The sequence below is a fragment of the Equus przewalskii genome, chromosome 18, assembly GCF_037783145.1.
Source record: "Equus przewalskii isolate Varuska chromosome 18, EquPr2, whole genome shotgun sequence".
Taxonomy (NCBI): Eukaryota; Metazoa; Chordata; class Mammalia; order Perissodactyla; family Equidae; genus Equus; species Equus przewalskii.
The window spans coordinates 51348586-51376012 of NC_091848.1; the positions used below are offsets into that span (position 1 = coordinate 51348586).

At 41.3% G+C, this 27427-nt stretch overlaps 1 long non-coding RNA gene across 1 annotated transcript in view; it reads right to left on the minus strand.

Moving 5' to 3' along the window:
* Positions 1-27427, minus strand: part of LOC139077050 (uncharacterized) — a 44123-nt gene that overhangs the window by 9708 nt on the left and 6988 nt on the right. Inside the window, exon 2 of the long non-coding RNA XR_011529234.1 lies at positions 296-394. This is a non-coding gene — a long non-coding RNA (uncharacterized lncRNA). The remainder of the gene's footprint in view (positions 1-295; positions 395-27427) is intronic.

Below are 27427 nucleotides of genomic sequence, written 5' to 3' on the forward strand. Positions count from 1 at the left end.
GCATCTCAGGCCCACCCCAGACCTACTGAATCCGAATTGGAAATTTAGCAAAGTGCCCAGGTGATTTGTCTGTACGTTGAAGTCTGAGAAGCACGGGTCAGCAACACTGGTGAAAACCCTCTAAAGAGACCTCATAATTCACTCAGTGTGTTCCTATAAACCGTTCATAACAAATAATAAAATGGAGTGGAATCAAACCATCCCTTTGCGCTCTGGTTCGTGTAATATTATTTTTCAAGTCTGTGCCCACTTCCTTCCCATAATTAAAGTAGAGACAGCTGTTCAGTGGGTGCACCTGGGTTACGCCTGGTCTGGGTTCAGGTGGTTTCTGCATCAGCCAAGCCAGCTGACAGCAGCTGTGGCCCAGCTTCCAGACAGCAGTTCTTCAGGCCACCTGTTAGAACAAATGATGTTTGAATACTCCCAGGCAATCTTGTCTCCAGTTCTTGCCTTCCCATCCCCCAATAACAGCCGATAGTAATTGAGAGCAACATAAATTACTGTCAAACATAAATCTCTATGAAGAAAAGCAGCTGTGTTGTATGGAAAGGACCTAATTTTACTGAGTAGCTCCCTTCCTCCCCATCACTTAAAACCACAGGAGAGAGGAGAGTGGAACGACGGGTTATCAAATTCCCTGCAATCCCACCGGGAGAGGCTCTACAGCCAAAGCAGAAGGAAGATCCTGTGAACGGGGGCCAAACCCGGACTGTCAGGATAATGGAGGGTGAGAGGACCCTTCTTCCCTTTTCCTGCGATTTTCTCCCGTCTCATCCTCCCTTTAGCTTTCTCCTCAGGATTGCCCTACTTTTTATCATTCCAGGAATACCTCCAAGCACCTGCCCCTTCCTGTGGACAACCACCCATTCCTGCTCAAGGGGCTTTGTGATGCTGCTCACTCGGTAGCTAGAGAGATTCAGAGTTATCAGAGTCACGCCTGGAGCTCAGCTCTTCCATGACAGGAGACCAGAACCCATAGACGGGAGCACTCACTAGCAGGAGCAGAGATTTAGGGAGGACAAAGGGCAGCGTGGGCACAGAATCCAATGTGCCTGGTGGTGGGTGTAAGGAAGGTCCAGCAATGATTATAAATAAAAATGGTAACCATAGCTGTGTTTGAACACCCACGTCATGTTCATTTCCTTATCACAAAGTTTTGAGGCAGGTATCATTATCATCGTCATCATCATCACTGCTATAGGAAGCTAAGACTCTAAGAGATTAAAAGAAATTCCGCAGTTAGTCACCTATAGTGTCAGGATTCAGACCCAGGTTTGACTCCCAAGTCTCTTCTGTGGCTACAGTGGCCTGCTTCCCTTATGGGTGTCTTGGCAGACGGGCACAGTGTGAACACAGACTTCTCTGGCAACAAGACGATGTAGGAATATGCAGCCAGATAGCCATATGGTGGGCACAAGGAAAGTCTGGTTGGAAGTCACAGAGCATCTGCTGGGGGCCCAGGGTTCATGGGCAGGATTTGAATGCTGACAGTGTGGGCATTCAAATTCAGGGTAGGAGCCCTGACAGACTAAGACAACTTGTTTGTGGGATGGGGAAAGGCTGTGTGAGTGATGCGGTTGAGCCGGTGTGAGTGCATGCAGAGGAGAGTGCCCCTGTTAATGAGGCTGGGTGAGTGCGACAGCAAATGGCCCAGAGCGAGTAGGAGAAAGTGGGATTCTTTGAGAGTTAGTGGGACAGAGTGTGACCAGGTGTGAGTGGGACTGTGTGGGACTAGATATGAATGTGACTGAGTGTGACTAGATGTGAGCTTGGAATCTTGTGTGACTGGGTATGACTAGGGTGTGCCTATGAAGGTATGAGTGGCACTGAGTATGAATATGGCTCTGTGCCTGAGTGTGAGGGGCTGTGGGTTTATGAAGGAGAGGGACTGAATGTGAGTGAGTGACTGTGACTGAGTGAGCTGACTCCAGTGAGTGTTATGGTTGGGGCTGAGTGAGATCAAGCAGGACTGAATGGAAGTCAGTGGGGTGACTGGTCGTGAATGTGAAGGAGTGTGAGAAGGATCCTGTAGGAGTGAGTAGGAAGGTGAGTGAATGGCATTGTTGTGAATGATTGTGTGAGTGGGGCTGAGTGATTGTAAATGGCGGGGACTAGATATGTGTGATTGTGTGAAAGCGGGAGCCTGGGTGTGGCTGATGGTGAGGGTGAGTGAGCGTGTGCCCCTGGGTGTGTGTGAATGGGACTGTGTCTGTCCACATGTTGGTACCACTGGGAGCCAAACAAGGAAGCAGGCTGAAATCACGTGGGCATTTAGGGGTTAGGGGATGCAATGAAGATAGAATCCAAAGCAAGAAAGCCACTAACTCGGCAGGGGCCAAGGGAACATAATTATTGTAGAATAAATCAAGGAAAGGATTAATAAGAAAAAACCATGAGAGCAGGAGGGCAGGAGGAGAGAATAAGTTCAGCCTATACCCAGCAGCATAAGCACTTGGGCTCCATCAGGATAGAAACCAACTGGACACCTGGGTAGTAGACATGATGCGCCAGCTACAGACTTAGATGCTTAGAAAAACCTTAGACGCTTCTTGATAGAGCAGGACTAATTCCAGGATGTGGATCCCTCAGTGCTCATTGATGAGACCAGGAAGATGACTGAAGGCCCGTGAGCTGGGAATGAAGTCCTGATAAAAGGGCTCAATTGTTTAGTTAACTGAGCTTTTTTATTCTGTCACTTCTCACCTCCAGTATCCATAAAAACTTCAAAAATTTCATTCAGCTCAGGGATTCCAACACGCACACCAGAGCAGTCTGAGGAGGCAGCTGGTCTTGGCAGGCTTGCCTTTCCTTCCATTGCTGGGCAGTGTGAATCCTGTTATGTTCTGTGCCTCCCCTGCCCAATTCTCTTTCTTGCAGGCTCGTTTATGTTATAGAACTAATTTCTTACAGTTGAAAATAAAAGATTCTTGCTCTTAGATAAGTAAATAAATAGAGAAATTAATTTTGAAAATCTGGTCGTAGCTACATGACAGGATTGTTTGCAGTAAGGTATGTAAAGGTTATTTAGAGGGAAAGTGTGTCTTTCATAAACAATAAATAACCAAAATATTGACTTGGCCATTAGATACCATTTCCATGGGAACCGAAAAATATAATATAATATGTAATAATATCTAGATGATAAATCAAAGGTTAGTTCCATAAACTAAGGTCCAAGAACCCCTGAAATCATGTAAAAGTCTGAGTGTGCATTTTTCTGGATGGGGCATGTGTAGTGTGCATTAAAGTTTCAGAGCGAGCCCTTGACCCTCCAAGGTTATAAACCGCTGTTTGAGAGATTGCCCCCCGTACAGACATTGAGTGCCCTGTGGGAATTCTGTTTTAGTGATTTCAGTAAAGCTGCTCCTGCTGCTTTGGTTAGTACTGGTTCTGTCTGGGCCTTGACCTTCAATGGGCTGTTGTTATAGACACTTTTTCAATCCTTAAAGTCAACATCAAAGGGAGAAAAAAGGAGAGGAAATTACCCATCTATTCACGTTAAAAGCAATATAAATAGTTTATCTGTATATATAATAATTTTTGTTACACTAGTTTCCATGGCAACTAGTTCTTTAAAATATTCTACTACTCAGGTTTGTTCATTTGATCACCTTATTTTCAGGCACCATAATTTTATTTCAGACAATATTCTTTCAAAATTGAGAAAAGCCTCTCTATCTATTTGACTCTTTCTTTTTTTCTGTGTTACAATTACCAAGACGGAGTTGGATCTATTTTAATAGTATATAGAGGGGTAGATCCAGATTTTGTGGGACTTGAAGCTTATATGGTTTTCCGTCCTTCATTAAGAAAAAGAATAAATGTTACGAGTACAGCAATGTTGGGGACTCTCTCTGGGCCTTGGGCAAGGGAGGTGCCCCGAGCTTGGGTTCCATTAGCATCATACCATGCAAATACATGCACATGGAGAACAAAACTTTTTTAACTTTTTAAGGTTGGGGTCAGGGGTTAACTTTGGACATTTTGCTGTAATCTGAAAATAAGGCCACCCTTAAGAAGAGCTACCTGGCCAGATCATTTATTTGATGCTAGATTGAGGGATTTAGGCTATGCCTGAACCCATGAGAATCCAAGCTCCACAAGCAGCCAGTATCAACTGGGCAGCTTGGAGGAGAGTGGATTCAGTTTACAAGTTCAAAAGAAGAGGGCACACTAACCTGGAAGCTTATTCTCTTGAGATGCTTGGAGAAGTGTCCTGGTTTAGAAAGAATAAACACAGAAAGGAAGCTGTGTTCTCAAAGGCAAGTTCTTGCTTTCAGAAGAGGGTTGCTTCCTACTGGTTGGCTCTGAATAAATTAGTAAGGAGAGACCCAATGTTATCATGGAACTATCAATGGGACTCAGTTGTTTCAGAGATAATCATGGATGGGGATGAAAGAGCAAGAATGAGTGAACAAGAGATATAAAAAGGAGTTACATAGAAAAAATGTTACATGCGAACAAATACTGATATGAGCATACAAACAAAATTCCCAAATGTGCCATTAATAAATTCATTTTATAAATACTTTGTAGGATGCTAAGGATTCTGAATTTATTGATGAGATATCTGATTGATTGCAGCAAAAGACAGCTTGCCTGGCTTTGGGAAGCAACAGGCTTAGAAGAAAAAAACGTAAAGGAATTCTGACTATAAGATCAAGGTCAAAACATTGCATTTCTTCTACTGCTTCACTACATAATCTAAAGGTATCTGGAAAGGGGCCAATCAATTAAAATTACAGCTCGAGGGAACTGCTGAGGGGAAGGCTTGTGGTGGTAGCAGTCTGTGAAAACCTTCCTCTTCTGTTTCTCTCTTCCCAAGTGAAAAAGAAACCTTGATTAACTCTTTATCAAAGAAGGACACTCATTTGCCAGTGGAATGTGGAAACTGCATCTCCTGAACAGCATAGTATCCAGTTATCCATACAGAAAATAATTTTATTTTTCTGTTACATATGTTAAGAAGACACGATGTCTCCGTGGGTGTGATTATTCTTTTAGTGTGTGCAAATAACCCCATTTAGAGTGATATTTAACTCTGTCTTGGATTTCTTGAGGGTTTCTGGTTGGTTAGGACATCTGAGTAGATAAATGAAGTAAGATGTTAATGTGATGACATGGAAACAATACTCAAAAGTGGTCCCCACCCAGGAGTCTTAGAAAACTTGGAAATGTATCATACATTTCTCAGAGCTATATATATATACACATACCTACATATGTATATGTGTGTGTCTGTGTGTGTTTACATATACACCTTGTGGGAAGATGCAGGTCTAATCAGTATAATTTGTGGAGTAGTCATTAACAAAATTCTCCCGATATATCTGTCTCTTCACCTTTTGGCTCATGGTAGGATGGAATTCCATAATTCCAAGGTCCTCTTATATCTGGATTTGGATCATGTGACTGCATCTCACTAAACGTTTATGAGCAAAGGTGACATTTGTTACTTGGCTGATTGCAAGGCTCACCAGCTCTCTCTTTTGCTCTGATATTTGAAATGGTGGTGATTCTATGAGTCTGGGTTTCTGAATGACTGAGCTGAGGATTCCCCCCTGTTTTCCCATCATAGACCTATAACATGGGTAAGAAATAAATAAATCTTTCCTGTTTAAGTCACTGAAACTTTGGGGTTGTTTGTTCTTGCAACATACCCTAGCCTCTTTATACTTCCACAATCTGACAATAAGGGCAGACAATTTACCAAAAGTATAATTCTGGTTGCTCAGGCAGGAGAAAACAAATCCCTTTTGAAAGCTGGAGTGGCCATCTCTACAAATGAAGAGCAATTGCTTCAATTTTTGCTGATTCCAGTTTGTTTTTTGACCAGGACTTCAAAGAGTTTGTTTGTCTGTACAAGTTTTAGAAACTTAAGCTGACTAAATGACTTGGAAAATTCATTTTTGCTTCAAAATTCATTCAGTTCATTTTGAGCTGTTCGTGGATTGTTTTCATTAGTAGAAACCGGTTTTCATTGCCTTAGATACACCATAAGCAGGGCTAGTTTTTCTTAGCAAAGTTGAAGCTTCAACTAACCGTAGCGTTGACTTATAATATATTAATATGATGCAAAAATTGATAGCTTTTTGGGGGGGGTCGCTGATTAAACACATTTTATTGATTACAGAGCTTTACAGCTAAAGGTATTACAGAGAATGTTGGGAGATGCTTAAAAATGCTGAGTTTGTTGGCAGAGTCTAGGTGACTCAATCTCCAACAGAATGTCACTTTTTGCGGCACGAGCCAAATGTTGTATTCTTTTAGCCAGGCTTCTTGAAGATTAGCCTGTAATTCCTTTCCCTGCTTTCTGACAGTTTTACTTCACTGTCGTAAAGTTTTAGTCTCCATCTCCACACCAAGCCTGCTGGGGAAAGGTCTCTAAATTACTCCAAATCACCAAGATCTTCAGACACATTTCAGACTTTTTATTTTCATCTCTCTGTAGCCTTTGAAACTGACCCATCACTTCCTTCTTGAAACTCTTCCCTCCCTCTGCTCTTTGCCAGCGCTCTAGCATAGAGAGTCTATTTGTTTCCGTCTTAAAGCTGTTTTGGGCACAAGAACTATGCTGAAAATATTCACTTGCTGCTGCTTTGATCAGGATCCTCTGTGGGGCTCCTTCATTCAACAGATCAAACAGAATTCATGATCTTCCTCTTCCCAAGTGTCTCCGCCCCAAAGCCTGTTCGTTCTTTTATATTTCCATTCTTGATGAATGAAACCTCCATCTGTTGAGCTATTAAACCAGAAACGTGGGAGTCATTATTGATCCTTCATATATAAGTGTTTAAATCCTATTGTTTCGACTGCCTAAATATCTCTTGAATTTCTCTCTCCCTCTATATCCTTGTTAAAGCTGCCATATTTCTCTTTGTCTTTCTTTTTCATGAATTAATATAGCAGCTTCCTAACCAGTTCACTTTCCTCTTGTCTTAGCTTTCTAATTTATCTTTCACAGGGCAGTCAGAATGACCTTTCCAAAGGCAAATCAGAACATTTCACTCCTTTGAGCAAAACCCATCAGTGGTTCTTCATTGATTTAAAATTATAGTCCAAACTCTTTTTTTTTTTTAGGAAGATTAGCCCTGAGCTAACATCTGCCACCAATTCTCCTTTTTTTTTTTTTTGCTGAGGAAGACTGGCCCTGAGCTAACATCCATGCCCATCTTCTCTATTTTATATATGGGATGCCTGTCATAGCATGGCTTGACACGTGGTGTGTAGGTCTGCACCCAGGATCGGAACCTGTGAACTCTGGGCTACCGAAGTGGAATGTGCGAACTTTACTGTGCCACCAGGCTGGCCCCCAAACTCTTTTTTATGGCACATAATGCCCCTTAGAATGATTAGCTCCCTACATTTTCATTTACTGCTTGTCTCCTTTATGTGTGCTCCAGAGCTCTAACTTCTCTAGGTTTCCAAATATCTGTATTTTCTTTTACCTTTCAACCAGGTTGTTCCTTCTGCTTAGAATAGGATGACGAACTGTCCCATTGTGCCTGGAACTTACCGTGTTTTAGCCTTACGAGTCTGTCCTATCCTGGGTTACCCTCCATTTCCAGGCAGACAGGGATGGTTTATCGCTCTAGCTCAGAATCTCTCTTTCCCTTTAGTCCTCCTGACTTGTTCTTAAGAGTCTGCTTAAGTTGCCTTCTAAAATTCTATTCCAGTCCAATTTTTCCTCCAGGCTGAACTGTATCTGTATATCCCTCAAGGAAAGGGATTACCACATTCTACTTTGGTCTGTTCCTGCTACACTTTGCACTCTTTGAAGAGAGATGCTCTCTTTTGTTCATCTCTCCATCTCTTCATCTCATACGCTTCTAGCACAGTGTTTAGCACATGGTAGGCCACTGACAAGTATTAGTTATATGGTATTAGAAAAACCCAGGGCATCTATCTTGATGCTATATTCAGCAAGTATCATAAATACTTTGCTGATTAAATTAGTCTAGTACTTCCAAATGTCTCCATTGTTTTCACCTTGAAATAAAATGTTTTCTTTTTCCTCATCTAATTTGCTGCCATTATTTAACTCAAAAGTAGTGATTATTTTTCTTGTTCTCTTAGTAGGTCCTTATCATATATTTAACACTTATTTGAAGATCTCCCTCCTGTTTTGTTACTGTCCTAAAAGATTTAGAAAGATTTGAAATACTTGATAATAATATTTTCAAAAAATTTTTTACAGCACCCAATTATTCCCCAAAATGTACTGCGTACTGTGAAATGCTTGGTGAAGACCAAAGAAGTTTGACTTCTGCTCTCCAGAAGTTTACAGTCCAGGTGGTGAGGCAAGTATGTAGAATTTATGATAGAATGTTAAGGATTTCATTTGGTAGATGGGCCTGAGAACTAGACATCAAGATTATGGATATAAATCTAATGACCTGAGAATCTCTTCCCATCTAACCAGAACAGGGTAAGGGCTCAGTCCTCCAAGACTGCTCCCACCCCACTTCAGATGCCAATGCAAGTCCAGGTTGTCACCGTGCTTCTGACCCATAGGCTGTAAGTCAGAAGTTCCCACAACCTCCTCCTCAGGTTCGATCAATTTGCTAGAGCAGCTCAAAGAGTTTAGGAGAACAGTTACTTACATTTACCAGTTTATTGAAGGCTATGATAAAGGATACAGATGAACAGCCAGGTGAAGAGATACATAGGGCGAGGTGTGGGAGGGTCCCAAGCACAGGAGCTTCTGTCCCCTGGAGTTGGGGTGAGCAACCCTCCTGGTACCTGGATATGTTCCCCCACCTGAAAGTTCTTGGAACCCCGTGCTATTGGGAGTTTATGGAGGCTTCATCTTGTGGGCATGATCAGTTATTAGCCCATTTCCAGCCCCTTTCCCCTCTCTGGAGGATGGGGGCGGGGCTGAAAATTCCAAGTTTGCAGTCATGGCTTGGTCTTTCTAGTGGCCATCCCCCATCGGGGAACCATCCAGAGCCCCACCCAGAATTGCCTCAGTAGAATGAAAGATGCTCCTAATGTTCTTGTCACTTAGGAAATTACAACGGTTTTAGGAGCTCTGTGCCAGGAACTGGGGATGGAGACCAATGTATATAATTTTCTATTATCTCACTGGTATTTAACCTGTTAGTTGCCCAACACAACCAAAAACATAAAATTTGAAACACAAAGCAGAATCTTTCCCTTTTCCCTTTATTGATTTAAGTGTTAGCTAGCCTATTTTTGATTTTAAAGAGCTTCTTGTCTGCCATTGTTCCTTTTCAATAGCACCCTGTTCTTGTGGACATAAACTCATTTGTCAGAGAATGTTGATGATGGGTGTTTAAAATGCTTTATTACACCTTGCGTTGCCTCTGCTTCCTTCATGCTCCTTTTTGCTCAGTCTGTTTTTCCTGGTAGAGGGTTCCCTCCAAGGGCAGTGATCCTTGGTTGCCGGTTCAGGTTAAGAGTGAGGCCATAGAAGGCTGATGGAGAGCCTTGGATCAGCGGGACTCATCTGCTGATGGCTCACCACAGGGTGCTCTGTGGGGACTCAACCTTGTCCTCAGGAGCCTCACCTTTGTGGTGTCTCTCCTTTGGGACGATTTGATTGTTTTCTGGGGAGGAATCCTCTAACATACTGCCCTACGGTGGGGGTTTAGGCCCAGCTCGTGGCATTCTAGAAGTGGGGAGGCAGAAAGGGGCTGGGGACTGCTATTCACTGTGAAACTTTACTTCTCCAGTGCTGTTGTCAGCTCCGTGTTCCCACCCCCGCCTCCCCGTTACGCCTGATGTCTTAAGTCTGGAGCCCTCAGGATTGATTTCTTCAGAGAATAAACCTCTCATCTTTTAGAGAGGTGGTGGTGGTGGGGAGTGGTCGTGGGGGGGGGGGGGTCACCAGCACGCAGGGAGGGTGGCTGGGGGAAGCCTATGGAGCTAACCTCTTTACATATAGACTTTCCTTTCAGCGTGTCCTTTTCAGTTGCTGTAAGTGCAGCAGGGTGTGCTCTTGGCAACATAAGGCACCATCTCCTCTGTAGAACACAGCCTATGGGTTAATTGGAAACTAGCCTTCTTTGGAACTCTAGAGAAATCACTTTACAAAAATACCTAATCACTAAAAAATATCCTATGCAGGAAGTCTTTTTACTAGTTTTCAAAGGGTTATTTTCATGTAAAATAAAGATACAATAGTAAAAGCCTCAACATTTTTAAAGCACCCATTTTCCACTTGATGGTCCTTTTTTTTTGATGTCAGACATTGCTAAGGAGTAAGGTCTTTTTTTCTTTTTTTTCCCACATAGATGTAAAAAACCCCTTTCATTCTCCAGGTTTTGTTGATTTTGTTTCCTGGTTTTCTCACTTTTGATTGCCTGCACCCTGGTCAAACCACCTCCCTGCTCACTGGTTATGATGGAAATGGCGAATACCATCCACTCCTTCACTGCAGCCTTTCTAGACTTATCCCAGCCCATTCCTCACACTGCCACCATAAAGATGGTTTTAAAACAAGCATAATCATAACCCTGGAGCAGAGATTCTTAATCTGAAATCATTTGTGGTTGATAACTTTAGAAATCTGTGATTCCTTTGAATTATAGACAAAAATTGTGTTTATGATTATTTTATTTCAGGGGAGAAGGATTGGTCTTTTATCATATCCTTGAAAGAGGCATGATACTCCCGATCCACAGAGAATTAAGATGATGAATAATGATGAGAATAGCTGATGATCTCAACACACACACCCACAAAAGTCTCCATTATTTATCTGGAAATGCAGTTACTAGAAATCCAAACGGCATCTGTGAGTGATTGCTATTCTTTTCTCCCCATATAATGGTGGCAAGAGAATGACAGTGAAGTGTCTGTCAAAGTGAATCACGAATACGTTCATTAGAAAACAGGCTGTTAAAATGGATCAAGTATTAATATATTTTGCATATCACAAAAAAGGCCTAAATTAAGGAAAGCTGTGGAAGAGCAGATAGCTATTTTTCAATTATATATGACCAATGTGGCATATTTTGATATCTTAGTCAGTAATTCAAAGGTCTGGAAATGCCATAGCTGCCTATGTATTTTGGGGTCACTGCTTTTACCACAGGCAGTGGATCTAGAAATTCCTAACCCAATCAGAACATTCATGCTTTGACTTTTTCTTATTTGTGCAATTACCGAGATTGCACTTCATTGAACACTTTTATGTTTATGCACATGAATATTTACTGGGAAATAAACTTGAGCATTAAAAAAAGTCCTCCAGCTTCCTTGACTTCATCAGGTTGTTTGTGGAGAGGCTATTTCACAAGCACTCAAGCTACAAATCAAGGGGATGTGACACCTTTTTATATTATCAGGCAACATGGGGAAGAAAAAAATGAAATGGAGTTTGTGAACTTTATTACTCAGGGTGACAAGTTAATATGTGGGTGATGGTGTGCTGCTCCCAAATGAGATTTGTAGCATCCTCGGAACTGCGTAAAATGTCTAAAGAGAGAGGGAAGTTTCCGTGCCATAGACAGACTTGTTGACTCTCCTGAGGAAGTCAGACTGCAAACTTGTAAGTCCACAATCGTTTGCAAGCGATAAAGTGTGTGAAGTGGAGAACAGGGAGAGATCGTGCTTGCGTGAAGAATTTTAATGAGCTAAAGTTTCTTTTCTTCTTATTAATTTCAGCAGAGGGAGGGCAGGGAGATAAGGAAGTCATCAATCTCGCAGATATCTTTTTGCCCTACAAAAGGCAATGGTTGATTTGGTACAAGCATTATAAAGCAGGAAGCCAAAAAATAGAATCACATCAAACATGATTTTATAGTTGTTATCATTCCTAAGAATATCCCTACTCCCATGGGCATGTGTCTTAGATAGGAGAAGGCTATTGGAATTCCTAGTCTGTGCACTGAGAGGCTGTTGATCCTTTGGAAAGGATGTGCCTATTGGATGTGACAGGCCTGCCCCAAAGGCATTGCTGGGTCTGTTCCCAGACCTACTCGTGATTCAAGGCTGTGAATCTCCTCTTTGCACATAAGAGAGGTGAGTTATATTACTTGCTGGGTAAAAAGGAAGGCAGGAGATGAGTTACCTGAAGCCACCTGACTCATCATTATCCCCTTCAGTGTTGACATGATGTCAGGAGAAGACCACTGGATCAGACACAGCTAAAGCGTTCTTTCCAATCTGCCTACTGGGGGCTTGTCTGTCTTGCTGTGCCAGTGCAGGTGGAAACCAGGTAAACTCAAACCAGTTGTCTGATTAAATGGACCAACTATTTTAATCATGGCCCAAATAAATGGCATTTCTGTGTCAATTTCCACATGTATACTTTGGAGCAAATACTTATCTTATATTCTCATCTCATTTTTTCCAGAGGGCACTTAGAAGTATTGGAAAATTGTTTTGAAATCCTTGTTAAAACCTAAGACTGAGGCTCACGATACTTTTCATCTTTATATGGGTATTCTCAGTTTAAATAGCTTTATATTTTTACCTTTTCATTTAACAAATATACAATAATTTGTTCCTCTTTGGGGGGCTAAAATAGAATCACTGACAGGAAACATAAATGTCCACTCGGCCCAGAATTCGTACATGTTTCTGAGACGGCACTAAAACGTTTGATCTAAAATAACACGTATTTCCCAGATCAGACCTTCATTTATTTTTTAAAAACTTACTTAACTATGAAAGATCAGGACTTGTACTTGCAGTCTACTATTCGTGTATTAAATCAGTGAGCAGAATGGCCTTAAAAGGGACATTCAGTTGAATCGAAGAAAACATTATTTGAGTGCCTATTATATGTCAAACGCTGTGAAAGGCATTGGGGAGAAAAAGGCAAATATTATGCCATCTAGGAAAGTAAGTAAATATATTAACAAACAACTCTAATACAATGCACCAAGTGCTATGGAAGGGAATTTGATTGTGAGATTTCAGGGTTAGTGGATTTCTGATTCAGTTAATCTCATCTGCCAAAGAAAATATTTTTGTGGTGAGGAAATGTCACCTCTGTTCACCAGTGGAAATGACTATTTATCAAGTTGTCATTTACTTGGATAATTTTACCAGGTATTTCCTAACAGATGATATGGAGGGAAAACAAAACTGTGTCCAGTAGAGCCATCTTTGACTTATGAACTCTGACACTCATAACGTTCAGTGTGCTGTGCATACGTAGTCCCCTGCCCGTCTGGTCTCCTGTTGAAGGACTAGAGAATTGGTTTCAGTAGCATCTAGTACTAAAGCAAGTCTTCACTGTGGTTAATTTTATTCCTCCCTTCCTTGGGCCCTTTTTCCCAAATGAGAATATTGACTGAGTACAAATTTAATTGCTTCCAAGGTTTTCAGAAAAGGTATGGCCACACTCTTGCTTTGCTCCTTATCCCAAGGCTGAGTTTTAATTGATCTTTTTTCCTCAGAGACTTTTTCGGTTTTGTTTATTACCACTTAGAAAAAAGAATCAGTCGCACGTTCCAATTCAGGAAGTTCCTGAATTCCAGAACTCTGAACAAAGGGCACAAAGGAAGAGTTAGGGCTGCCCCCTAATCTTCCCTCCGTATCTTCCTCAGACCGGCTATGTCAATAACTGGCATGACACCTAAGCCTTGTGCAAAGACTTCCTCCACAGTCACCTTCCTGTCACCCACAAGGAGCCTCCTTGGCTCTTCATCCTCTTGCTGTCACAGCATGACTTCCCCTTGTCATCCTGTCCTGTTGGGATCTGATGGCCTCATCACTACTCTGGAAACCCCATGGGGCTTGAGCTCTTATCCTTGTCTCTGGCACTTGCACTGGCTCAGCTCTCTCTCAGTAACTGTGGGCAGGAGTGCCCTGGCCCCTTGCCCAGCTCCTTAATAATATAAGCTGGAAACCAATGTGCAAGCTGTCTCCACAAGCGACCAGACCATGTTGACTTACCAAAAGGAACATGGTAACCCCAGAAGGCGTGGCCATGGTGAAGGAGTCCTCGGATCGAGAGAAGAAACTCACTTTGGGATACTAGAAGCTTTTTGTGACTGGACACAACTTATGTCCCTTTAGTTAAGAACCCCAGGGGACCTGGGAGAAGGCTAGTGAATTACTTGAAATGACAGGAGTTGTGTGTCCTTGATAAGTAATATTATGTAACCTGGGTTTTTGATACAGATTTCTGCTGCACAATGTCCTAAGGCTGTCTGAGTTTTACCGAATAATTTCTCCTGATTAAATTGTCTTACTCTTCTGAGTGGGGCCGAGGCAGACTAATTGTCTTAACTGTGAAGAGCTGATAGAGTTTTTTATCTCTTTGGGGGAATGTTTAAAAATACATAAAGCAAAATTACATCACCTTAAGTACACTGTGAGTTTAAAAGCACAGATTCGGCCCCGCCAAATTTTCCTTTGCCTTGGGGAACTGGAATAATTATATTATAGGTGCAGTTAAATTAAGTTTTCTCTCACAGGCAGACTTTTGTGATTCTACTCTGGACTTTTGGTTAGGAATTCTTTTCAGTTTCTTAGAGGAGCTGAATTAAACTGCTGCAGTGAGGCCAGAGGGGGGCACCAAATAATCATGATTGATAGAGTGGCGGCTGAGCGGCTGTGGGAGGCGCAGGCTTCAGGCCTCTGAAGGCTCTGTGTCTGTTTTGAGCATTTTGGGCGGAAAGCATATGGAGGACTCTCAGTTTACTGAGTCATCGTCAAACCAGGAGCAGACGCCCTAGCTCCGGTGACCCCAAACGTGCTCAATTGATGGGAAGCAGTCCTTGGCTGCATCTGTGGTTGCAAACATCTTAGAAAGCCTCTGCTTTCTTTTAACTCTTTCCTTATTTCACTAATCAGAGCACAGCTGTGGGAAGAATGGAGAAACTTTGTCACATCCTCGGAAGGTGCTGGGCTGGGTCTTTCTTGATTTTTCTCTGTGAGGCAGAGAAATTATTAGCAGTTTTCCAGCTTTAATTGTTCTTGATAAGTTGCTGAAATTTCTCTTTGGTTTTTGAGAAAGGGGGATACATTTATTTTCATTTTATTTTATTTTTTTAAAGATCGGCACCTAGGCTAACAACTGTTGCCAATCTTCCTTTTTTTTTTTTAAGGATTGGCACCAGGGCTGACAACTGTTGCCAATCTTTTTTTTTTTTTTCTGCTTTATTTCCCAAACCCCCCTGGTACATAGTTGTGTATCTTAGTTGCAGGTCCTTCTAGTTGTGGGATGTGGGACGCCGCCTCAACGTGGCCTGACAAGCGGTGCCATGTCCGCGACCAGGATCTGAACCCTGGGCCGCCGCAGCGGAGAGCGCGAACTTAACCACTCGGCCACGGAGCCGGCATTTTAAAATTCATCTTCATCTTTGGCTCCCTGAGAAAAGTCTGCTTCCTTTGCCATATTCCCTCAGGCAGGACTTAGAAGTTGAAGACAACTTTCAAAAGTGTTCCACCACAATCCTTGCAGTTTACTGAGGACCGAAAAGTTGTGTTTCATGTCGTTGGTACCTACTGTCCCTTGTGACCTGCGGTTTGCTTACGTGTGTCCTTATTTGTGGTGGATTAATTGAGGGCAGGGGCTAGGACGAGGGCAAAGAGGTTGGAATTTCCTCTGTTCAAATGAGAAGGATATAGATATGCTTACTCTGTTCCTTGCCAATACATGATGGCTTCTGACTCTTCTTGTAAAATATATGTGAATACCAAAAGTGACTAGCAACGATCAGGTGAGATTTAAAACTCATTTAGACCCTGGACTCTCATTTATCACTTTCATTCTCCTTTTCAATTTTCAGTATGGTTTAGGGGTATTTCGAGGAGTCCTTTACTGTCTCTTTTCATAAGATAAAATCTGGGCTTGTTTTCTTTCCCTTTGCGGGGATAACGACAAGTAAACCAATGCAGGCAGAACAGTTCTGACTCAGGGAGATGGAGCCTGCGAGGATCCTTGTAATGCTGGCCACTTTGTATGCCCACATTTTAACTTAGTGTTTAAGAACTTGGACTCTGGAGCCAGACTGCCTGGGTGTGAACAAGGGTCTGCCTCACTGTCTGTTTGACCTTGGCAAGGTGCTCAGCCTCTCTGTGCCTCAATTTCCTCCTTTGTAAAGTGGGGTAATGATAGTATCATAGGGTCATTGTGAGAATTAAGTGAATTATTATATATATAGCAGTTAGAACAGAACCTGGTATATAGTATTTCATAAGCACATGCTAGATAACTGTTTAAAGGCAATGTAAATCCTATTATGCCTGTCTTACAAAATTTTTATTTCTCCAGAGAAATTTACCCTCAGGTGATGTTTATGTGGGCACATATTGACTTAGGTGTTTCCTTTACTCAATTTCCTGGCTGGTATTCCAGGACTCTATGGCTATCTCCTTTTTTTGGGGGTGAAGGGGGTGGAGATTAGCTCTGAGCTAACATCTGCTGCCAATCCTCCTCTTTTTGTGGAGGAAGACTGGCCCTAAGCTAACATCCGTGCCCATCTTCCTCTACTTTTTACGTGGGATGCCTGTTACCACATGGCTTGCCAAGGGGTACCATGTCCACACCTGGGATCCGAAACAGCAAACCCTGGGCCACCAAAGTGGAACGTGCAAACTTAACTGCTGTGTCACTGGGCCCGCCCTCTATGGCTATCTCTTATGCACATAGAAACCTTTACGAGAGAAGAAATGGAACCTCCAAAATCTTGTACAAAGATCATATTACAAGTGACTCCTCAACATAATTTATTTAACAAACATTTATACAGCACTTACTATGTGCCACGCACTGCTTTCAAACACTATGCAAATATTAACTCATTTAATCCTCATTATAACATGAGAATATTTGTTGAATTTCAATTAAGTGATGTGGAATAATCCTCTATCCCGGTGTCTGACATGATAATCCTTCAATAAATATTTGCTGAAGGAATGAATACCTGTGAGTGACTCAATCAGTCAGTCTGTCTTGTTTGCCATCAAAAAGCAAACAGCACACCAAGATGTTATGTCAAGTGGCCTGATGTGTTCTCCGAAACCGGAAACAGTTGACTCCTCCACAGCTGTGTTTAGTTGTACTGAAGGGACTACAGTGGCCTAAATGTTCCTGTCCCTTTCTCAATATTAAATCACTTTTTATTTTAATAATCAATTTGGATCTTTTATTTTTAAGATTTTATTTTTCCTTTTTCTCCCAAAGCCCCCCAGCTCATAGTTGTGTATTTTTTTGTTAGTTGTGGGTCCTTCTAGTTGTGGCATGCGGGACACTGCCTCAGCACGGCCTGACGAGCAGTCCCATGTCCGCACCCAGGATTCGAACCGCCGAAACCCTGGACCGCTAAAACAGAGCGCGAGAGCCTAACCACTTGGCCATGGGGCCGGCCCTGCAATTTGGATCTTTAGATGTCATAGAATAAAGTCTTTGGTGACTTGTAGACTGTTACACTCACCTTTATTGATAGCTCAATACACCATTCTAAATTTCCCTTTGTTTTGGATTTTGAGCAAAAAGTATTATGGTTCCATTTAAAACATTAAAATTTGCCAATTTTTTCTCACTTTTTGATTTGCATCCTTTACTTTTTATTTTATTTTTTTTTGCTGAGGAAGATTCACCCTGAGCTAACATCTGTGCTTGTCTTCCTCTATTTTGTATATGAGATGCTGCCACTGCATGGTTTGATGAGCAGTGTGTAGGTCCACACCTGGCATCTGAACCCAGGAACCCCAGGTTGCCAAACAGAGCATGTGAACTTAACCACTATGCCCTTGGGCCAGCCCCTGCATCCTTTATTTTTGTTCTAATCCTGGAAAACATACTTGCATCATATTTCTTAATTTGTCACTGTCCTGAGAAGATTAACAAATACTTAATATTTTCTAATGCTTTTTCATAATTGAAAATACCCACATATTAAGCCTGAGGGATAAGTTACCTTAAAAATATGTCAGATCTATTCAAACATGCATTTGGGAACACTTGAGAGGTAAACGCCAGTTTTTTATGAAGCTACAATAAATGCTTTTATTCAACATGTTATTGCTCTAGTCAATTGTGGACATTTTTTATAGTTACTAAATTAGTTGCATTTAGCCTGAAATCGTACTTGTTGAAGCACAGTTGACATGATGGAAAAGAATCAATGTAATAACAGCCTGAGACTTCCATAGTCTCTGTGTCTCGCTCTCTCTCTCTTTTCTCTTCCTCTCCCTCTTGTCCTCTCAGTCTCTAGCTACCAATCGAACCAGCTTCCTAGCTGTGCCAAGCATCTGGTGAAGTGGAATTTAAATTTTTTATGGAACTATTGAGATATGGCAATTGAAGGGCATCTGGAAAAGTGTGGGTAGGTTTACACGAAGAATTCAGGTCCCTTTAGTGATTATGAAGAAGTGGAGAGGAGAGATCAAATCTACAACCTCTTGTCTCTGAGATTAAACATTGCTGATACTGCTGAGGTAGACATGGGTGATTTTGGACGAGTCCTGGGTTCAGGGAAGTCAACAAGTCTTCTGAAATCACAGTATTGGTAAAAATAATAGTTGTCCCTGTGCCTCATCCACAGTGGTCAGAGGTGGAAGGTGGGTTGAAGTTTATGAATTGATAGTCAGTAAAATCTGCCCCAGTCCAACCACGTGACTGTCAGGCTTGAAGCCAAGTGGCTGTTCAAGTGACCCTAAAAATTCCAATCTAATTTGGACGTGCTTTTTTGTGGGTAGCCCAGGCATGGGGGCAGTCTCCTCACTGCATGTTGAAGGTTTGTTGATGTAGATGAGGGGCAGGGTGATGAAGACAGCGTATCATTGGAAAGTCTAGATTTCAGCTGGGAACTGAAGCCTCATGTTTTGGCAATAGGGACAGAGGGCACGCCCCTAGGAGCAACAGGTTTCCAATAGGGATTATGGCACCTTCCAGCCTTAAGGGACACATCTTAACTCTGTCTCCAGACATGAGAAGTACAAGCTGTTGGTCTTAGATACCAATAAATGTCTTAGAGGATTCCTGGACATCTCAGATGGTGGTAAGGGGCTGACTGCCTGGAGGAAAGAGATTGCACTTGTTTGTTTAAACCTATCTTGTTTATTTATACTTATACATGTAGGTATTTAATAAAAATTTAGGTGGCTCAACAAATATTTGTGGCAAAAATATTGAGTGGAATTAGAAGCTTGAGTATTGTGCTTCAACACACCACTGAGGGGCTCATCTCCCTCTTTACATGCCAGTCTGTAAAGTAGGACCCTCCAGTTTCAGTTTACACGTTTATCGCCTCCCCGACATCCCCTGTAAATCCTCTTCGGCCTCCTCTCTTGATGATGTCTGCCCCTCTAATCAGGGTTCAGCACGTTGGCCTCCACCCTTCAGGCCTCCATCAAATCAGATGGATCCTCTCAGTCCCCCTTGAACTTGCCTTGCTCATTATCACCCCAAAGTACTTCTCGTGCCATTTCTCTTCCCTGGTCTTCCTCACCTTTCCCTTTTCAGCTCTACAAATATTTCCCACTCTTTAAGGTTGAATCAACCTTTTTTGGCTACTTTTCCCAAATTTTTGCCCTTTCTTTAAACCTCTGCAATTTCATTTATCTTAATAGATAGAAACTTAAGAGGAAGGGCCACACCCCTGTTATCTTCTGTCTACTGCATTGCACTCTGGTCAGGTGCAACCACAAACCAGGTACTCAAAAATCCTCATTTGCTTAATCTGCTTTGAACAAACTCTGCCCTCCCAAATTTCAGATAACTTCAGATAAATTAGGTTTTTTAGGGGAACCAAGAGCCCTGTTTTGTTTTATATTTATCTCCTTCAGACTCTCCTTGATTCTAATCGTGGCAGAAAACTTGATACAGTTGGAAGTTTTCTCTCTGGTGGACAAAGGTGTAACGAGAATAGATGTTCCAAAACATGACTTCAGTCATCAAGGCCATTATCTGAATAGGGTTTCTAGCAAGTTCTTGAAGAATGTTTATTCAAAATCTTCTGAAAGGCTTTAGGCTAAAACTGATCTCATTAGACAGATGCATCTTTCCAAGCTACAGTGCTCAGATTTATGATAATAATAATAGTGAAATAATTGACTTTCACAGTATATTTTAAGCTCCCTGAGACCTTATTGTTAGGCACACATAGTAGGTTCTTAAAAGCTCTTTGATGGAAAGTTAATATATTTTAATATATAATTTTTTGAGCGTGCCATTCTGTTTTGGCACATTGCCAAGTATAATGTACTTGCATAGAAAGTTCTGTAAAATGATCATTTATGATCAAATGTAAAACCTTTTTAAGGTAGGTAGAGGTGCCTTCATCTTCACACAGCTTGGAATACAAAAAGATGCTTTTACCCAGAGATTATATTGTTTTCTTAGATTCACAATAGCCCATTATTATAATTACATTTTAGCACAGATCAACAGGAAGTCAGCCTTATTATCTTTCCAATTTCAATTTTTCTTTCTCCTTCTTAACTAACTTCTTTCTCAAAACTATTCACAGGCATTTAAATTAAATTAGTATTCTTTAGGTTACATATGATGTAAATTAATATTTTCTCTGGATAAGTGGTTTATGATTATTTTCATAGTTGCATTATGGACTTTGGTAGTTTTCAAAGAATACATAATTTAAATTCTGACAAGCTTTTAAAACATTTTCTTCTAAGTAATGCCTACAAATTAGTCCTTTCTTCCCCTTCCTAGACTGAGGCTGTGACTGAAATGTCGCATGGGAATAGGATCATAAATTTCTGTTATATCTGGATCTACGTCAACAGGAAGACCTAGGGGTAAGTCGGAGCATTGTTAAGGATGATTCTGGAGCCTGCTTGCTGATATGGGCTAGTGGCTGAGGACTTTGTAAGTTTAGTTTTTAATCTGCTGTCAACAGTATCATAAATGGCAAAGGAAAATAAAGTTTAGTCTTATGAGGAAGGCTCCATTGATCTGACCCTTTCTCTGAATAAGTTGACAAAAGATCTCATTCTCTGTGATGTGAGAGAAGAATACCAGTGACAGTGTTTTGCTGCATGAAGTATATCCTAGTTTAAATTAGTGGCATATAAAGTTCTTCTCTTGCCTAAACAAAAACCATATTAAATTGAGCATGTTTTTTATTCCGCAAAGTGAAGTTAAATTCTTAGACAGTTATTTTTTCAGTTGAAATTTATTGAGTTCATAGAAAACAAGTTACATAGCCTTCCAAAGAATATATTACATGCTTTTGTGGTTTGGTTTTCTCTGGCATTGTGTGGTTTTTAGAAAATCTCCCAAGTTAAATAGATTAAAGTAGAAATTGAAAGAAATTAACCAGAGATATGGCAATAAATTTGCAGATAAAGATTTCTTTAAATAAATGTTCCCTGTAGTATCATTTATGTAAGTAATCTGAAACTACCAAAGTCTCCAACAATAAATATATTTTAGAAAAACCATGACCTTTCCATTAATGGACTATTAGTTAGACTTTAAAAATGTTTTCGAAGAAGTTTTAAAAGCACAAGACATTTTTCCTAATATAGGAAAACACACAGCAGCAACAACAAACCCAGAAAACCAACTGCATATACAGCAGAACCTTGGTTTGTAAAGACAACCCAATGCGTGGGCCTAAGGCAAAGTGCTTGAGGGCCTCCTCACATTGAATCCTCACAGGGGCACAATGAGATTGTTCTGGGCAACTCGGAAAATTCCGCTGTCAAGGACTGGTTCCCTGGACAAATAGTTTTAGGGGATCATTTTGAAGTTCAAAATCATAGGCCAACAGTTGGAAGGCATGTAAATTGGGTATTGGAAGAAATTAAATATGCAAATGTAATGAATATAACTGATTTTAAGAGTGAATGTCTTTGGAGGAGATGCAATAACTGCTGTTGTTGATCTTGGTTCTTAAAGTATAAACTGGCCAGGTAGGTTTCGGCGTTAAAATACCTAATGGGGCTTGGTTCCCTCTGTAGCCGTGGCTAGATCACCTCTCTGCTCCTTCAGACCTGAGGCTCCCCTAAGGTCAACCGCTTTGCTCCAATGAAAGGGAGCAGTCTCTTTGATCCAGCTTGGGTTCCAGTCATGGTGACTTTCCCCTGAGGAACTCCAAAGAGGAGGCCATCTCCTCCCGAAGCAGAACTGAAAGAACCAACATGTCGGGAGCCCAGGGTGTCTGGAATGTGCCTCTGTCATTCTTCTCCACTCCTGCCGTTTTCCCGTCAGCTACACTGACATCTGAAGGGTTAGAGAGTGGTGCTGTCTGTTGAGCTGACATCCTTCACTTGAGATTTTAGGGTTTGGGTAAGTGGCAGCAATAAAATGTTCATGCTAGGGTGTCCATTTTCTCGGAAGAATCGTTACGTCACATTATGGTGCCAATGTATGCACATGCAGGCCAACCGGCTTTAATGCAGAGGAGAGTCAGGCTGTGATTTTTCACTTAGGAACGAGAACTAAACTTTGGTTGGTAACTTCATTTTGCATATGAGTAAAACTAAAACATAAAGAAGACCATAATTTGCCTAAAGTCACTCATCTACTCATGACAGAGAGGATTTCGCCCCAGCTCTGTCCAGCTTCAAAGCCCTTGGTTGTTTCAGTAGTGGGATCAAAGGGAGTTTTTCTTCCTCTTTTGTTTTTTTAATATTTCTTCTTCATTTTCTAAATCTTATATGATATTGCTTTTATAATTAAGTAATAAATGCTATGAAAACAGAGATAAAACATTTTTATGTAATCTGAAAAAGTAAGAAGGACGAGATTTTTCCTATTGGTGAGAAATATGTCCCTGCTTCTCTTTTCCATCCTGGACTATTCGCTGTGATTGCACCTGCCATGGGATGCTAAAACGACCTGAAGACAGGTGGAGCGATGTGTTCTGGACCTGACAATATCAACCTCGATCTACAGTTTTAGTAAAGGCTGGGCCATCAGACTGTGCAAAAGTGAGCATACATTATTCACTAAAGCCATTCAAGTGCTAATTCCTAATGAAAACACGGAACAATAAAAACAATTCAGAAGATATTTTTTAATATGCACTACTTGACTTCTTCAAGTTCCAGCAGGATTCTGTTTAGTTGTAGAAACTTGAATCTATACAAATCTGCATGCATATAATCTTCAGTCCTCTTTGGGCTAGGTGTGCTTGCCCTCAGAGAGAAACAAAAGGTCTGGAATGCACTTTTATTCATGAAGCTGCTCTCTTTAGACTTCTGAGGAAAAGAGCTGCTAGGTGGATGAGTAAAATACGTTACTTCTGTTCTGACATGTCTGCCATCCAGACTAGCTGATACAGTGCACTTAATGATCCTTCTATAGTCAAAACTGACATTGAGACTGACAAAAAGGATTCGGGACAAAGAACTGTGTTCACCTGCAAATCAGCCTAAAGCTTCACCAGGAGCTGAGCATTTTCTGCTCCTGTATTTGGCTTAAGCACATATTTGTATCTATGTAAATTGAATGCTCCTTTATTACTGAAGGATTTTATCCTGGGCAAGGGAGGGGAGAATTAGGATGGCACTTGAGCTCTTTGATAAGGAAAACTGTGTGGCTTGATCATTCAAGAGCTAAAAGTCACCAAATCAGGAACTATTCAAATTCTTTTTTATCTGTTGAAACATCTCCAGTTGAGCCATGTTTATAAATGAAATAGTTCAGAGGCATTTCAGAAGTATGTACATTAAAAAAATTCATTTGATTCTGACACTTATATAAAACTTCAAGTGCTTTATAAAAAATCCTAGATGTCGAATGATTGAAGATTGTTAATGGAGGTGTGGGCAGTGAAAAAAAATTGGAAGTTGGGGAAATGGAGTGATATTCAGAGACACAACTAATTTAGGCTGTCTCCACGGCAGGCCTTAAAGGACTGAAAATTCAAAGGGTTTTCTGAAGAGCAGCCCGTTTTGGTTTACATCCTACCTTATGGGATGTTCAGCTTTAAATCGTGTCTAAGCCTATGGTTCCCAGAAGCTTGAGGGTCCATAGCTGCTGTGAATCCTGCCATAAGTCAATAGCAAACTTTCAAAATGATAAGAATTCTTCTGAAACTGTTAGTTCTTAGCAAATCACGTAGCTCTGAGAATCTTTCACCAATGCCCATTAGTTTTAGGGCAATAACTAGAAGATAATTAGCCTAGCAGCTCACTCAGTGATTTTCCACTAGGAGTGATAAATGTCAATATTGATCTGCATGGTGTCAGTTCCTCTGTGTGTATCTGCTTTATACCAAATCCAGGCAACCCTGGCTATTTGGGATGATTGACTTGGACTGGTAGGGGTGGGCTCCCCTCTGACTCAGCCCAAGAACGTTGGTGACTCCGTGGACTCAATATCCGGGGAAGAAGTGAATGAAACAGGTAGAGAGAAAACCCTAGCGATTCCTTCTAGGGATTAGTTCATGCCAATAAATAGAATATTTCAGAGCACTTAACTGATCAAGGAGAGGAACTTTTTCTGTATGAATGCAACCCGAAAATTCTATCAAAGCAAGAGTGGGATAAAAATCCTTCTACTGATACAGCTTATGGTGGATAAGGGAAGTAATCGAGGAGAAAAGAAAAACAGAGGCTCCCAGTGGAGATTATACAGAGCGGAGAGAAATTTTCTCAGGTAATAAACATTTCCAGTCAGGCTTTTACAGGGTGTTTGGGAAGAAAACAATGCCACAGAAATGCAGTTGAAGACGACGTTGAAATGATGAATTTTGCCATTTGTAATAAAGAGACCAAAAATTACTTTTGAATTATATTGAAAACATTAGTATAAAAAAGTGATCATTTTAATAGATAATTGTAGAAGATATAATCAGTGTCAAATGCATATGAGATCTGCAGATGAAAACAATTAGGTGGTCCTCCAACAGGGACCAGCAGTAAACCAGAATAGTGCTGAGTCATTTCCTCTGGTTTCCAGATACCCCGCAAGGAGGAGCCATGCTCTCAGCCCAGGACCAGGCTGCATGTTCTATAGGTGAGCGAATCTTTAGCTTTGTTGGGATCAGTAACAAAGTATTTGTTATTCAGATTTCCTGTTAAATTAATGAAACAAGGAGGCCCTTAGACTGAGGCGGCTCTGATGCCATGGCGGCTACGTAAGCAAACCAAAATCTAAGCCTGTAGATGCCTCAAGGTGGTGAAATCAAAACACTGAGGAGAACCAGTCGCAAACAGCCAACTAGGCTTTAAGCCACAGCCAATCCAGTAATTTCCGTTCTTTGCTTCTACACTTTCTCTATCTCTGCATAAATCCTCCCTCTCGCTTCTGTCCGGGGAGCACCCCAACCGCTTCTGGTTTGGCCCTGCCCTATTGGAATCCATAAATGCTCACATAGACTCTTAACATTTTTGATATGCCTCAGTTTGTCTTTTAATACTTGTCTCAAATTCGAATGAAGGTAGACTCTTTGGGGGGGACCTTTATTTTGCTGAAGTGGATGATGGGTGAGGATACAAACGGGGTAAATTAAGGGTGAACCACATTGCCCAATTTAAAGAAAGGATTGAGACATTGGGAAGGTAATCCCGAGAGCAGAGAGGCAGCCATAGATTCGGAGCAGAGTTCCAGGTGCCTGAAGTAGGAGAGGAAGTTGGGGGTAAAATAAAATCAGGTTAAAGAAGAGCGTTTCTGATAATTTGCTAGGCAGAACACACTGGAACCCTCTTTTTCGTTTTCCACATGGACCCTTCAGTAAAAACGACATTATTCATATGTTTGGAGTTATGTTTGTATGTTGAGATATGACAGATCAAGTCTGACTTCAGGACGTGCCTGGGAGGAGACAAGGGAAGCCCAGTGGGGAGGTCCAGTCTCATTTTGCTTTCAAGTGAAAAAATTGAATTTTAAACTGCATACAATTATTCTTTTATAATCTAAAGTGTGTTTAACCATTCTCCATCTTTGTTTATCTTTATAAAATACTTATTTAATCTCCCCCAAATATTATTACACATAATGAACTGAGTTGAGTGAATTTCTGCTGACAATTGCAGTCAGGATTCTGTGCCTAGAGGGGCGAGTGGGTGAATAGATGTTTTTATGGAATGATTTTAGAAAAACTTTCATTTCTATTGATGTGAGCTTGACATAATATGCCTACAAGTTATCGTTATTTGCAGATTAATAAGATAGTTTATAAGCTTCTTATCAATTTTGTCAAGATGTAATACTTTATGCAACTAATGAGGAATTGTTAGCACATAAATAACATTCCAAGAGTGTGTCTTGCCCATTTTAGTAAGTCAAATACTTATTCAATTGGTGATAAAAGCAAGATCTAAATTCAAGAGCACTTTATGTCCTTCCTCAGTTGACGGCATAACACAGAGTAAATTAAGCTTCTATATAATTTATTGGATTTTTAAAAGCTTTGTGCACTTTTTCTAAAATTGCCTTGAGGCATTTACAATAAAATTAATTTAAGTATCTGCATCTACTTACAGCAATAGTGATACATGCAAAAAGAAATTAGGAGCATGCAAATCAAGCAAGATGCCCGGTTACCCTTGCACTGTTGAAGGGTGCATTAAAAGTATATAGTTATTTTAATAAGGAAGGGTGAAAATCTTTCTTGTGTCCACTTTTGACATTCTCTGCACTTCTCTTGATAAAGCAGCCAAAAAATCAGACTAATATTTGTCAGTGATGATATAGAAGCTAAAGTTTAGGGGCTTCTCTTGGAATGTGGATGCACCAGTCTTTTCTTTTCTGTCCATTCCCTGCCAGAGCCCCTCTGCCCACAGCCTGTGTGGGGGCTGGCTCTGTAGGATGGCATATCCCACCCCCCACCCCCAACCCTCAGCCACCTGCCTGCTGCCAGGGGACTGCCCACATCCCTTGTTTTATGAAGTGGTCTTTTCTGTAGGTGTCAAAGGAACTTTGAAAATTTTTTGTAACTGATTTTGTTTTGCACTGTGACCCCTTTTGTGCTAATGGGGTAAAAACCTGAAGGGCCATTAAAGATAATTAAGTCTCCTCTGGGTACACCAGCTTCTTTTAGATAAATATTCTGTCTGTTCAAATTTCCAACTTACTACCAGCACTGTTTCCTTTTTACAAGCGGTGCCGCCTCCCTCTCTTCCTTCTGGAGCAAGCAGGTTGGTGCAGGAGGAGACTGAGTGATCTCACAGGGTTGGGTGGGAATGAGAGCTTTGGGGTGGGAATTGGAGGCTTGGAGGGGGCCCTAATCCAGCTGGTCCTCTGGGTCAAGCTGTCTGTCCCGCTTGTGTGTGGGCAGAGACCTCTGCCTCACTGCCTCTGTTCCTGACATGTGTGTTCCTGTTCTCTCAGCACCAAGAGTGCTGTGGGCTCTAAATTTTTGGGCTGCTCCTGATCATTTCTTCCTTCCCCGTCTCAGCTTTTCTGGTGCTCTGGAGACCTGAGATTGCCTGTGACTCCTGTTGAACTCCAGCCTGACAGTTGACCCTTCTGCTCCCTTCCTCAGCATCACTTCTCTCGTGGTGCTACTCCCCCAAGGGGAGTCACCAGCTGGCGACACCACCTATTCCCCCTGGGACAGAGCAAGCTTCTGGATTACTTACA